The sequence below is a fragment of the Cherax quadricarinatus genome, chromosome 49, assembly GCF_038502225.1.
Source record: "Cherax quadricarinatus isolate ZL_2023a chromosome 49, ASM3850222v1, whole genome shotgun sequence".
NCBI classification, from domain to species: domain Eukaryota; kingdom Metazoa; phylum Arthropoda; class Malacostraca; order Decapoda; family Parastacidae; genus Cherax; species Cherax quadricarinatus.
Genome location: NC_091340.1, coordinates 5412111 through 5427310, shown reverse-complemented (window position 1 = coordinate 5427310; position 15200 = coordinate 5412111).

The window sequence follows — 15200 nt, the reverse complement described above, 5'->3', positions numbered from 1 at the left end:
GCCCCTGACTGAATTTTTTCCCAAAAGGAAATTGTGAAGTAGATTAGCCCAATTTTTAAAACCCCAACCTTAAACGCATTGTTTATTAAAATTTTAATTTAAATAAGGCCCATGGGGAGGATCTTTTTGGGGTCCCCCGTTTTTTAATAATATTGCTTTTATTTTCGGGGTTTTTGGGAAATATTTTTAAAGGGAAAAAAATATCATAGTAAAAATGGGAAAAAAAAACCCAAGGCTTTATGTCCCCAACACTTTTTCAAAATTTATTTCTTTTCTTCTTTCCCATCCTAACTTCCCAAAAATTGGGATTTTAAAATTGACGCACCCTTAATATTTTTAATTATAAAAAAAGGAAGCACTAAAAATTCAGAGTTTGTTTTTTTTAAAAGGCTTTTTTTTCCCCCTGGGGCCTTTTATGCAGAGGATTAAAATTAAAACTATTTAGAACCCCCCAGGGGTAAACAGTGCTGTTTTGAGAGGAAAAACATTCCCCTTTTGCAAGATCAGAAAAACCCATTGTCTCCACTTTTTGTCTGCTTTCAGACCATGATCCTGCTGTGAATAGAAATGCTAAAATATTAGTAAAGTTTTTTGCTTTTTCCCCTCTGTTACTATGCCCATTCCTCTTCTTTGGGATTCCCAATTCCCCCCCACCCAATTTTTCTTACTTTTTCCCCGGGAAATCCCAAAAGTGCCGTTTTCCTCGTTTTAAAAGTCATTTTCCAAATTAACTCCAATTTTTTTTTTTGTTTCCACTTCTTTTTCTATTCTACTGCATTTCCCCAGGGTTTTTAAATCCTTTGGGGGGGAAACAGGTTTTTGACAGTCATCAAATTCTTTTTGCCAAACTTTTTCAGCAGAGACAATTTTTTATGATTTAGGGACATTCTTTTGATGTTTTCCCAACTTTTATTAGGTTTTATTTCCTTGAAATTATAAAATTATTCATTTTATAATCAAAAAAAAAACCCAAACCTAAAAGGGGGTCTTTACAGTTGGGGCGGGGAAGGGTGCATGGGCATTGGAAAAAGGGGGGGAAAAATAGGGATGCCCTGGAGGGGGCGGGAAAATTGGATAAAAAGGATAGAAAGTAGCAAGGGTGAGGTAAAGGCTGAGGAGTCCCAGGGCACCAAAAAAGTTTGTGCAGTAAAAAAAATTGTCTTTTAATGAGAGATTTTAGAAAGGGGGGTCCACCCGAAGGAGGGAAGGAACAGGTTATTCAAAAATTTTATTTTTTCTTTTTATGTCTTATAAATAAACCCCGGGGTTATTTTTTGGGGGTAAATGAAAAAAGCAAAACTCAGTTTTAAGACTAACAAACTTTTTGCAAAATTTTTTTTTCCTCCCCCTCCATCCCTATTTCCCCCTTTCCCACATTTGGAATCTCCCCATTCAACCCCCTGCACATCCCCAAACACACCTTTCTACAGTGTTAAAGCCCCCTTGGGGTTTAGCACAATAATTTTTTTGTCCATAAACAAAATTTTGGTTTTTTTTAAAAATTCTGTGGGAATTTTCCCAAAGGGCTTTTGGATCACCCCCGCAAAATTTTTTATCCCTTTTTAAATTAAATATCTCAACATTCTCGGGCTAAAATGTCTCCCCTTTTAATTTTAAAAATAGACCCCAAAGGGGAAACATCAAAAATTTTAAGGGGGAAAAAAAAAGGATTTTCTACCCTTGGGACAAAAACACCCTTTGGCTCAACGGGCCCCATTAGTTGGGGGCCCAGCAAGGAAGGGCCCTAAAAAAGATGAAGGCCAAAAGGTTATTAAAAGAAAAAAAAATAGTCCATAAAGGTCAATCATTTTTCCCAGCCCCAAAAGTTCCCAAGGTAGAAATCAACCATCAAATCCCCAGCTGAAAGGATCAAGATACTTCAAAAGGAGGGGACTGTTTATTAATACCCCAGTTTCACCCTTCTGGTTAGTATCATGCACAGGTTCTAAACAGATACACACACCCTTTTTTGGGCCCTTTTAAAAAATTCAAATTAGGGGTTTAATGATCTATAACCCTAAAAAAAAATCAAAAAAAAATTTTTTAATATCTTCAACAAAAAGTTCAAATTAAAACAAAAATCAAAAGTGATCAAGCCTTATTTACAGCAGGGTAAGTCCATCCCCTTTTTTAAATTTACATATTTTAATTTTTGAAATTTAATCAGACCCAGAAAATTTTTTTAAAATAAAACCCAATTAAAAAACCCACAAAAAGTTATGACATCTTACAATTTATGGAAATTTTTATTTGTTCGGAGGACCCTTACACAGTTTAAACTTTTCTAAAAAAATTTATGCTTTTTAAAATTTTTTAAAAGTTAAAAAAAACTGAAATGATTTGGGGATTTTTTTCCATAACATTTTTCTTCCTGTAAAGGGCATCATTAAAGGAAATTCCCACGGTTTAAAAATCAGTATTATATCATAGCATGACATTTTTTAAAATAACGAAAAAAGGGGAAAAATGAAAAGTTTTAAACAAGATGTGTGAAACATTTTTGGTTCTTTACTGGGGAAAATTTTTTGCAAACCAGTGGCTTTATCAGTTCAACACAAACCCCCAGGGGTTTGAAACATCTTTTTACCCAGGGAACTGTTTTTTTTCCAAACCCCTTTATCACTCCCCCCCATTTTTCTTTTATTAAATTGAAAAACCTTCTGGGAGCAAAAATTTCCCCCCGAACATTAAACTTTGGGCGCTTCGCCTTATCTATTACACGAACCCTACCAAAATCACCCACTCATTTGAAAATTTTCCCCCGGCCCCCCAAAATAAAAATTTATTATAGTACCAATTCCCGGATCTTTAAACAAGGCTACTTTTTTGGGGAATTATTCTTATTTAAAAACCCAAATTTTAAAAAAAAAAAAAGGGGTTATTAATTAAAAAAATAGTGTTCCCTTACCCCAAAAGGATGAAAAAAACCCACTGAAGAATTGGCAAAATTGAACTTTTTAAAATCAAAAAATAATTTCCATAAAACCTTAAATAGAAAAGATACCCAGATTTTTTTTATCATGAAAATCTTTAAAAAAGATCAAACTAAAAAACATGGTTTTAAAAAATTACCAAAAAAAGTTTTTCTTTCTATCTTCCTTCATTAAAAAATTAAATAAAATTCTTTACCTAATATTTTGGGGTATGGGGAGTTAAACTCACTGGGTTTTTGATTACTTATAATAGTTATAATGAATAAAACCATTTGGGGCATTTTTTTTCCCAATTCCCAAAACCCCTGATCTTTTTAATTGATTTAAATAAAATTTATTTTCTTTTCCAAAAAAAAAAATTTAAAACTTTACACATTTTCATAAAAAAAAATAAATACAAAGCCCCTTTTTAAACCCTTTTTACTTTTTTTTAAATCCCCAGGAAATTTAAAAAGGGAAAGATTTATTTAAATTTTTTTTAATTCTTTTCAATTTAAAAGTTTTTTCTAATTTAAAAAAAAAATTTCCCCTTATAATGGAGCTTTTTTGGGGGAAGTTTAAAAATTTTTTCCAATTTAAACAAAAAAAACCACAATGAAAAATTCAATTTTCTTTTTTGGGGGCGTATATAATTTAAGGGGAAAAAAAAGAAATTTTGGGTATTGGGCTTCAAATGTTTTTTAAACAAATTAAACCCATAATCAAATTAAATGGGGTTAAATTTTAAACCCCTAAAATTAAAAATTTGTAACAAAATTCTTTATGGGATCCCTTTTAGCATTACAAAATAAAAATTCCCCTTTTATAAAATTTGATTTAAGAAAATTAAAACCAAAACATAAAAAAAAATCTCACTTTTCTTGTACAAAAATTTTAGGTTTTTTATAATAATTTTTTCCCCTTTAGAACTTCATTTTACATTTTTTTGCAAAAATTTTTGACCCATTCCCCAAAAAAACATTAAAATTTGGGAAAAACTGAAAAAATGCAGATTTTTTAAATTTAAATTTTTAAAAAATTTTAAAAAGGGGAAAGAAATTTAAAATCAAGCTTTTAAATATAGCCCAAAGAATTATTTAATAATATTTTTTTAAATATCCAACCAAAATTAAAAATCTAAAATTTTAAGAAATTAATTAACAGATTTTTTAAACAAAATTTTTCCTAATATTTTAAAATTTTTGGGGGAATAATATATCCCCAAAAGTAAAGTTATATACATTTTAAAGGAAAAATTTAAAAAGAATTACAGTTAAAAAATGTTAAATTGTTAAAACTTTTAATTGCCATAGGTAAATCACTCCCAAATTTCATGTTTTTTTGAAGATATAAAAAACCTTTTGAGAATAAAGATGGGGTTTTTATATTTAAATGCCCCAATCTTCCAAAGTCCCAGTTTTTTTATTTAGTTTAAACATTACCCCCAATTTTTTTTTTTAAACTGCCAGCTATTATATGCATTGTCAAAGGTTTGAATATTAGTAAATCTTATATTTATATTCTAAAATTTGTTTTATTTTTAGTCTGAAGATGCAAAATCATCTTTTTTTGATCAGATCTGAAAAAAGTTAATTCTAATTTTGGAAAGGGAAAAAAGGCAACACATCGGGAACTCAAAAGGCCCCTTGCACTTTGGGAATATTTTTGATGTTTTGCCCCAAGATAGGTGACTGTTTAAGCCAAAATTAAAACCTCAAGGCAAACCACTTAAATTTGCTTATCCGGGAACCCAGTTAATTAAAAAATTTTTCCCCATCTGGAGGCCCAACACCACTTGCTTGCAAAATGTTTTTAATTTTAATAAAAACCCAAGTGCTAAACCCACAAGAGGCGGTGTATATAGTGCCCTGAATATTCCCCAATATGGCAGGGTGGTCACAGCACCAAAAGCCTGCCCTGAATATTTACGGGCCCTGATACGATTCATTTGTTAGAACCGGGATCAACCTACCCCCAAGATTGTCCATGGGGTTTTGGCCTCCCCCCCTGTATAAAAAACAGGGTGAATTTTGATTGTCCCACTAGCACCTTTTTTTTTCCTTAAAAACCCAATGAAACCCTTTTCTGTAAATGATTTTTTACAGTACAACAACATGTTTTTTTAAATTTCAAGTGAACCCTTTTAAAAAAATTAAAAAAATTTTTTGTTAAAGAAAAGGCCAATTAAAATCAATATATGTTAATAACCTTGATAGTATGAAAACCATCAAATTTGTTTTTCCCCAAAACCGCTTTGCCAGGCTGAAGCTGCCCCCCTTGGTTTTAAACCACCCGCTTGTTAAAACTTTTAACTAAATCAGAATTTTTATTATGAATTTAACAAAACACCCCTTTTAAATGGGGTAATATTCAGTTCTGTTTAAATAAAAATTCCAGTGCTCAAAATTATCATAATTCTGAAAATAAATTTTCCCCTTGATTTTTTCAGAATTTTACCCCTTTTGATGTATTTAACAATTGAACATCTAATTTTTGACAATGAGGGGGAAATTGTTTAAAACAAGAACCCCGTAGTGGTAAAAAGACATTTTTCCATTTAAGGAACGTAAAAACCCAATTGACTACCCAAACACACTGAAAATTTCAAGAAAAACCCCCCCCCGAAAAACAAGCAACAGGTTTTTAAGAAAATAAGATGTTTAGGGTCTTTGGGGGATACCCAAATATACTATCGAATAAAAATTTAAAAAGAAGGCATCCTTTTCCTTTTAATTTTTTCCCGGGTTTAACCCTGATGTAACAAATTTTTTATTTTCCCCTCCAAAATGACATGCAATACCCAACAAAAAAAGGGGGTACAGAAATTAATTATGTATTTGGAGATTATAGGCAATGATGTTTTTTACAGGACTCAAGAAATCATAATCCCACGATTACCAAAACCATACCCCTTAAACAGGTTTATGTTTTTTTACAGTATTGGGGGAAAAAAGTCAGAGGGGAGGAAAGGGAGGAAAACCCTTTTCAAACCCCTTCCTGACCCCGGGCCCTTCCCCCGACCAGTGTGATTCTGTTTTTTTACAGCCCTCCCATTAAAAATTTTTACTAAACCCTTAAATTACAGTTCATAAAAATAAGTTATAAAAAAATTTAATTATTTTATTAATAAAGTCAATTTATGCACTAAACCCATGCAAAAAATTAAATATATATTACATTGTTTTGCAGAAAACGGTTTATACAGTCCGAATATCCTTACAAAAGGGGTTTACCACCTTTTTTAAAATTTTTTTTAGGTTTAGACATGAATTTTGGGTATCGTCCTATCGGGTGCATCCCCGCCCGAGATTGCAGTTTTCCAAATAAACTCCGTTTTTGTCATTGTTGAGTGAACTATATTCTGTTTGTTTTTCCTTTTTTTGGTGTTTTTTTGGTGCAACCGCAAAAAAGGGCCCCCATGGGGAAAGAAAATTCAGGGGGAGTTTTTTTATTATTATTAAATCAAAAAAAAGGAAAAGAATGGAAGGGAATAACTTGGGGCCCCGGGAGTCTGTTGGAGGGAGCAGGGGAATATTTTTGGAGGGGGAAATTAGGAGAAGGGTGGAGTTAAAAAAGCAAGTCAGAAAAAGGAGAAAGAGGGGGTTTTTTATGGTTTGGGCATTTTTAAAAGAATGGATCAAAAATAGAAAGGGCTGGGCCCTATAAACTTAAGGGGAAAAAGAGGGGGGGTAGGGCCCCCCTTTAAAAAATTGGAAAAAGGGGGGAAGGGGTTTTTTTGGGGAAAGGGGGACTTCCCCCCAAACGTATGGCCCCGGGGGCGGAGTGAATGGAGCGAATTAATTTGGGGCCCTTAACTGGTTTTGGGGTGGGAAGGGGAATATTTTGTAAGGGGTTTTAGGAAACCTTAAATTTTATATGGGGGACTTGAGTCCTGGGAAAAGGGGAAATAAATGCCTGCACCCTTTTAAAAAGGGGGGTTTGGGGTATTGGCAGTTGGGGGAAAGTTTTGATCTTTCCCTGAAACTTCCCAAAATGTTTAAATTTAAAACCCGCAAAAAAAGTGATAATGTGTGAGTGTGGGGAAAATGTTGAATGGTGAAAATATTTTTTTTTGGGTTTTTTTTCTTTTCAACCTTTTGGAATCGATTTTTTGGAAAAAAAAAAAAAAAAAGCTAAGGACAAGGGGGCCTGGGGCCCTTTAGGAGGGAACGCGAAAGGGGATTGGGGTGGAAGGAGGAGGGATGATCAGTAAAGGGTTCAAAAAAAAGGGGCGGGGATAGTACGGGGGAAAAGGTAGCAAAAAGATTGGGGGAAAAGGGGCGAAAGGGATCAGAATTTGTCCAAAAAAATTTTTAAAATAAAAGAGTCTGGGTGAAAGGTGGGGTCCATCCAAAGGGGAAGGGAAAGAGAGGAGGGGGGAGAAAAGAGGTAAATTCGCGTGCCTTTATAAAGTGGGCAGTCCGCAAACGTGGGGTGACTGATAATGGAACTTGATTTTTACAAAAGGGGGAGAAAAAGGGTTTTCCCTTAGAATCCATGAGTAAGGGAGATGGCCAATGCAAAAAAGAGGGAAATATCTCCCAACCTAAAATTGGGGATAAGAAGAGGCCCCGTAAAATTCTTTTGGGTTTAGATTGAAGTTTGTTGGGATATAGACTAAAAATTGGGTTTCCCCCAGGTGTGAAGGTGGAAGATATTGCAGCAAAATAGTCCTAAAAAGGGAAAACCCCTGAAAATGGTAGGGCATTCCTGGATCCGGGCGTGTCTGCCTGTTCATTGCCCTGGGTCCAAACCCAAGGGACCCAACAAAAAAAATATCTTTTTTTGGAAAAGTGCAGGGGTAATAAAGGGGTCTGGGGGGACTAAGGGAAAATGTTAAACCCCGATTTTGCCCCAAAGCACTAAGTTGAGACAACCACAAAAACACAGGCAAAAATGAAAAACGGATAAGTGGTGGGTTTTACAACCAGGAAAAATCAAGTAAAAGCCCTTTCTTTGCCATTTTTCCCCCAAAAAAATGCAAAACCTCACCATTCAGATTGAGCCATCTTTTAAAGGGAGGGTGGCAAAGAGAAAAGGGGAAGGGAAATGGCCGAAAAAGAGGGGGGAAACACTGGAGCAGTTGGGCCCTTTTTTAAAGGGGGAGAGAAAGAACAGACCAAAGCCGGAATTTCCCAAAAGGGGAAAGTGAAGGGTGCTAATGTAATAGAAAAGGGGGTAATTGGGAAAAGAAGACAAAAAGCCCAATGAAGGGGGGAGAGAAGGGCCCGGAATTTAAAAAGGGCGGAACAAAAAAGAAAGTTCAAAATAGTGACCAAATTTTATAAAAGGGGAAAAAATTAGGAATCATGAGGAATGAAAAATGCAAAGGGAATGGGGTAGGGGATGGAAAAAGGGTGGAACGCCCTGCAAGGGTCCCGACGGGGGAAAAGGGGCCCCACCAACAAACGAATCCCTTTTGGTGAAAAGGGTAAAAAATGAGGAGAGCCCTGAATGATCTGGCCCCCCATAATCCCAAATTTCATAAAATAAGGGTGGAATGTAGGCGAAGGGGGTTAATGATCATTTCCAAAGAAAAGACAAAGGGTTTTTAAAAAAGGGTTTCCCTTGGCAAGTTTCCTTCCAGAGAGGTTCCGGTTTTGGATAACCCCGATCCAAAAGGGGGCCCCGAAACTTGACTATGCATTCCCGGGGTAAGGGCCATAGAGGTACAAGGGATGGGAATGACAGGCGCCAGTGAAAATAATTTTTGGGGGGTTTTGTTTTAAAAATTTAAACCCCCGTGGTGAAAACGGGAAAAACGGTCGATGCATGCCGGAAAAAACTGAAAAGGTGACAGTCAGCGCCGCAAGGTAAAGGAAGTCATCAACAGGGATTAACCCAAAAATTTGATGGAAAAACTGAGGCCAAAATTTATTAATAGAAGGAGGGGTTTTTTGCCAGAAATATCCCCGGGGGCACCTTCAGCTTAGATAAAGTCCGGGGGGGACATTATTAACCAACCGCGGAAAAACCCTGTCAGTTAAAAAAAATTTTAAGGAAAAAGATGGTAGGGGTTCCCCACCTAATAGGGGTTTGGGGAAAATATTAACCCCAAGTTGTGCCCTATGCCCTTTTAAAGGGCAAAAAAAATGGCAATAACTGAGTGGTTATTCGCAAAGGGATTCCGGGAAAATGGGCAAGCCCCAAATAAGGGGTCCTTTATGAACCCCCCCAGAAACCCATATTGGGAGTGGGGGGAGACTGTTTTGGTCTTCAAATACCCACTAAATGTTCATTTACTGGGGTTCCCCTCACTTTAAAAATGCACTGGTAAGAGCAATAATTTGGGGGGTTTTTATGTCCCCTGGGGCCTGGTTTTTGGGGGGGGGAGAACAAGGGATTTCCCAGCTTTAAAACTCCGGACCAAAAAGATTGTAAAGGGGTAATAGGACTGCAAGGGCTGATTGTGTAAAAGTTTTAGCATAAATATGAATGCTCGGGTTTAGCGCCGATGGGAAGCTGGGGTGTTTCCTCCCGTTCTTTGAAGGGGAAAAGGGACATTATCTGTTTTTCTCGAGAAAAAAAGTCCCCAAAAAAAAACCCCTTGGGAGAAATTTTAGGGAAAAAAATGAGGAAGATGGGGGTCCTGAGAAAAACGGACAGATGATTGCCCCTTTCCCCTTGGAACATCTAGTGGGGTTTTAACAAAACCGGGAAACCCCCCCGAACAGGGCCGGGGCAGGGGGAATATTTACCACCCAGCCGTATTTTTTTCCCGACTGCACTCCCGGGGGAAGCAGAGGTGATGGGGGAACAATCCCCCAGCAAGCAAAGGTTTTAGCCCCGGATGACCCGGCGAAACGCGCGCCGCTTAAAATCAAAAAATTTCTCGTGGTTCTATTGTACCCGGACCCCCCCTTGCAGGCCCCTTTTAAAAAATGATTTCCTGAAAAAAACAGGGGAACCAAAGGGACGATTTTGAAAAGCCCCCCCCCCGGTTTAGAAAAAATAGAAGGCCAAAAAGGAGGCGAAGAAAAGGGCTTTTCCATGGAGGGCGAAAGGGAAAAATTTTAAAAACAGTTTTGGGGGAGTAAAGGTTCCAATTTGCCGTCAAATTGCCAGCGGGGGATCCCAAAAAAGGTGGGGGGAATATGAAGGGGAAAAAAAGAAAAGATTGGGGAAAAGATCCTATGTAAAAATCCGGGGAAAAACAGACCATGAAATTTAATGCGGCGGAGGAAGAGCAGAAACCGAGAGGTCGATGCAAGGAGAGTGGAGTCCGGGGATCAAAAAGGGGTGAGTACCCCGTATTTTAAAAAATGGAGGGGGTGGTTAAAAAAAAAGCCCCTTTAAATGAATGCCACGGGGAAACACAGTGAGACCCCAGAGGGAAAAAGGGGGGCAAAAATCACCGGAACAGAACCGGTGGGTGTAATGGGAAAAAAAAGAAGGGCAAACGGGGAATAGATAAGGAGAAAGGGGGATATAAAGACCCGAAATTTTTCCCACCTATGGGTGGGTGGGCTAAAGTGCACGCGGGAAAAGCAAACAAATGGGGATGGCGGGAAAATCAGTGTGTAGAAAGGCACTTTATTAAAGGTCCACCCGGAAAAAGGGCCTTTAAGAATACACCAAATTATGGCCCCCCAAAGGGGGGAGATAAAAAGCCCCGAGGGAAATTTTTGGGTTTCCCGTAAGGCAGCAAAAACACCAAAAGGGAAAACTGGGGGGGAGTAAGATCTGAAGCTCAACCCATTGCCAGGGTTAAATTTCCCCCAAATAGGGCCCCTGATTGGCAATGATAAAGATTTTCCGGAAAACCGAGGAAGGGGGTTCCCCCGGGCAAGAGGGTTAGAAAAATCCCATGCGGAGGCGGGGGAAAAAATTTAATTGGGAAGGCAAAGCGGAAGGGAAAAGGGGTTGGGAGATTAAGAGGGGGAGAAAGAAGGGGGGGGGATCAGGTCCATTGGAGGTTTTGGTTCCCCCAAAAATATTCAGAATTAACCTTAAGTGTTTTCAGAATTCAGAGGCGTCGTTGGGAGACAAATTGGAAAAAGGTAGGGGAGGATGAGTGGGGGGGGAAATGAATGGGCTGTACCAAGGTGGGAGGGGGCCCAAAAAATGGAGGGGAAATGGAGGGGGAAAGGGGGGCAGAAGAAAAGGGGGGAAAAAACCCGGGAGGTGGCAGAAGAGGAAAAAACTTGGGAGGAACAAGGGGGGAAAGGGACAGGAGGAGGGGGGGTGAACCTCTACACTTGTAAAAGGCCAGTGAGAGGGGGGGAACCAGGTACAGAGACAGGGGAAAGGGAAAAAGAGGAGGGGAAGATGGGGGGAGGTGTTAACGGACCTTTTTTGACTTTGGGGAAGTAGAGGGGGGGGTTGGGAGGGGGGGTGTCATAAGAGATTCCTCGCTACTGAGGCTTTGGGGAGAGAACACGGGCCCAGATCAGACTGAGGCGTTGAAAGGGCGCCTTGGGGGAAGCAAAAGGGAAATTAAGGGTACAGGAGGACCAAGGGGGGAAGGAACCACAGGGGGTGCAGAAGATGGGATACCAGGGGAGTTTTAAACCGTGGGGAAAAAAAACGGGAGTCTCCTTGGGGGCGGAGATGAGAAACTGCCATGGCTTAAGGGGGACCTTTTGCCTTTTTTAAGGGGGTTTTTTTTAATAGGCGACTCCCCAAAAACAAGGGGTAAATTTTTCCCAAATTTAAAGGGAAGAGGGGGGTCGATTGAAAATTTTTTAGAATGGTTTTTCCGGACCCAAAACTGGGCATTCGATAGATCCGCAAAAATTTCGCTGGATTGGGCCTCGCCAGCAATTTCAACACTGTTTCGGTTAGGGATCACCTTTTTAAAATTTTAACCCATGTCCCGCTAAAAAACTGAGGATGGGGGTTCATGGCTGTCAAAAAATTAAAGGCCAAGTTGGGGATCCCCCCGTGGCAGGGGAAAAAACGTAATGCCCACTTTTAGGGTTGGGGGATCTTTGGGGTTTCCCGCCGTTCCAAAAATGCCGGCCCATGTCTGGGAAATTTTTTTTGGGAACCCCTTTTGGGAAGCAGGGAAAGACGGTACCAATTAACAAGAATTTAGGGAATGATGCCAATAGTGACAGGAACAGTTCGATAGGGAAAGACGAAAAATATGAACCGGGGATTTTACGGTGGTGTGATTGGGAGATCTTTGGGTTCCAACTGTTCAAGAAAAAGTCAGTCCTTTTGTCTGGGGAAAATTTGGGGAACCATGGTATGGGGGAGAAAAGACAGTACCAAAAAAAAATTGAGGGAATGATGCTTTTTAAAAAATGGGGCAGGAATATATCGAATGGGGAAAAACAAGAAAGCCATGAAACCTTGCATTCTGTCCCGGGGATGTGGATTGGGGGGATTTTGGGGTTTTAGCTGTTCCCGGGGAAACCCGTGCCCATGTCTGGGAAATTTTTTTGAACCCTGGATGGGGCGAATGGCTTCCACTAAAAAGAATTTAGGGGAAAGATGCTTTCAATAGTGACAGGAACAGTTCAAATGGGAAAAACGAGGGGAAAACTCATGAGCCTGGGGGAATTACGGTGATGGTGGCGGTTTCCCTCTTTAAAAGCATGAAAAGAAATTTTACCAACATGGGGAGGAGTGCCTTGCCAAAACAGTGGGGGCCCCGCATAACGAACCCCCAATGGACCAATTATGAATTTATTTTGGGGGCGTTTTTTCCGGATGTTTGGGGGGCTGAAAAGGGCTAATCTATTTACAATATTCCTTTTGGGGAAAAAACCCCAAACCCCCAAATTTCTGGGGTGAAAAATACAACCCAAAAACACCCGTTCCCAAAAAATAGGCAGTGGGGGTCGGTCGTAAAATGAAGAATTTAGTCCATTGTGATCCGAAACTAGCGGGAAAAAAGGGAGTGAAGGGCGTGGTCGATCTTTTTTGAGAAGAACGAGGGAAAGGGGGAGAAGTATCATCAGCAGGAATTGCCGGGATTTGGGGGGGACCCGGTTTGGGCCGGAAACCGGCCGGGAATTTAAAAGCCGCACCGGAGGGGGGCCGGGAAACAAACCAGGGGGCAAGGCCAAAAAATCAAGGAGCCCGGTTTAGGGGCCCCGGGACCTGGCGGGTGAGGGAAAAAGCACCCCCCAAGGCGATGCAGGGGAGGGGGGAAATGTCCAAAAGGGGCCCAAAAACGAGGCGGGGGCAGAACGGGGGTATCAAAAAGGGGGCCCGGGGGAGCAGGTTCATGGACTAGGGGTGCCCGGAGGTTTTTTTTTTTTTTGTTTTTTTAAAAAAAAAAAAAAAAAAATAAAAAAAAAAAAAAAGAAAAAAAGGGGGGCCGGGGGGGGATAGTTCCCCAGGAGGAATGAAAGGGGCCGTTTCCCCCCGGCCCAAAGGAAAGGGCCCCCAAAAGCCAAAGGGGCAGAGCGGGATGGAACCCTGCCAAAACCCTACCCATCATGCCAGTAAAACCGGGAATCCGGGGTAAAACCCCCATCTCAAGGTACTCGGTGGGGACCCGGGGGGCCGGAAACTGCCAAAAACACATACCTTGGCCCCCCCCCCCCGAATCCAAAAGGGGGCTTCCAGAAATTTAAACCCCCCGCCGAGAGAACCAGGGACCCTCCGGGGTCGGGAGGGATCGGACATCCCCAGGCAATCCAGATTCCACGGCAAATCAACCGCCCAAGAACCTCAACGGAATGGGGGTGGTTTGTACTTTTCCCCCACCTAGGAAAAAGCGGACCTGGGAAAAAAAAAAGGCCCAAAAAGGAAAGGGGGGGGGGGGAGGAGGAGGGAAAAGGAAAGGGGGGGATGGGGTAGGGAAGGGTTGGGGGGGGGATTTGGTTGAGGGGTAGAACCACAGGGCTAATTTCCCCAGACCAAGAGCCCTTCACCCTGCCAAGGGCCCCCTTGGGAAGGGCCCTTCAGTAAGAAGGTGAAAACCGATAGGGTTAAAAAGAGGTTTTTAAAAAGAAAGGGGGTACGAAACTCACCAGGGTTGGAAAAGTCTATATCAACAATCAGGGCCCCTCCCCCTGAAGAAAGTAAAAAAAAGCTGATGTTGCAAAGGGGGGAAAAGGTTTAAAAAAACAGAGATCACAAACAATCGAAGAAGGAGAAATATTTTTGGGGGGGGATCAAAAAACAAACAGGAGGAGATTTTTCCAGCGGGGCCAGGGAATTTTAAAAAAACAAAGGAAAAAACCCCAGATAGGCTTTAATACCTTGAAGTCCTTGGAGGGGACTTTCTCAAACAACAACCTCTCCTCTCTCCTCCCCGCTTCCCACAACAAGATTCTTCAATAAAGGTATGTACAGTGATTTAAATGTTCATTTATCCACAAATTAGTGCTTTATATTTATTTCTCGTTGTTTTCTGTATGTAAAATTATAGTTATTCTCAATAAATGCATTTTTGTTAATATTTTTAGTGTCTGGAGCAGATTAATGGATTTACATTATTTCTATGGGAATATTACTTCGGTTTCCAATTCATTTCTTGATTTTGACTCCACTCTTCTGAAACGGATTAAGGATGGAAACTGGTGCTACCGCATATAAATATGTAAACTTTTTACAATAGTGTTGGTGCCACAGCCAGAGATTGCAGCTGTCTCTACATCTGACAGCCTCCTACAACACTATTAGCAGCATTACATATATTTATTCTTCTTGGTCATTACTTTCTCAAATGTAGTCACTTTAATGTATATATGTTAGGTAATAATTGCTATGAAATCATTCTTGATGATCTTGCATGCACTTACTGCATCAGCTGATCACCTTCCTACATCCAACTTAGTTTTAGTAGGTTTGTAATAACTCCCTCCTCACATCTTCACGTACAAATAATTACTAACAAGATATGAGGTGTTATACTGCAGTACTCTACCAAAGTACAATAGTAAAGGACAGACTGGCAACTTGTAGGGTCTGAACTTAACTATTTTTCATACCATGCTGATTTTCTTTTTAGAAATATAACCAGTGTAATGAATGAGGGTTTACTGTACAAGGCATTTTAAGCATGCATCTTTATATTTCAGTTTGTCATCATTCACTCACAGAGGAGTCTCCATGCACTCATAAATTATGTTTGACTCAAATGCTTGCTCACACAAGTGGTGGTTGGTTTCATGAATAACCATGAGGTCTTGCACATAATTTGATAAGAGTTTTGAATACATCTAAATGCTTCTTAGATTTAAGAAACATCTGGAAAAGATTGAGACTTGATAATATACTTCCAACACCAGGTGGAGCAAAACTATTGCCTGGCATTACAGTCTGCCACTATCAAGACCAGGAAGAAGCCTATATTTACCCAAGTGTGCTACATACCAGGATAAAAAT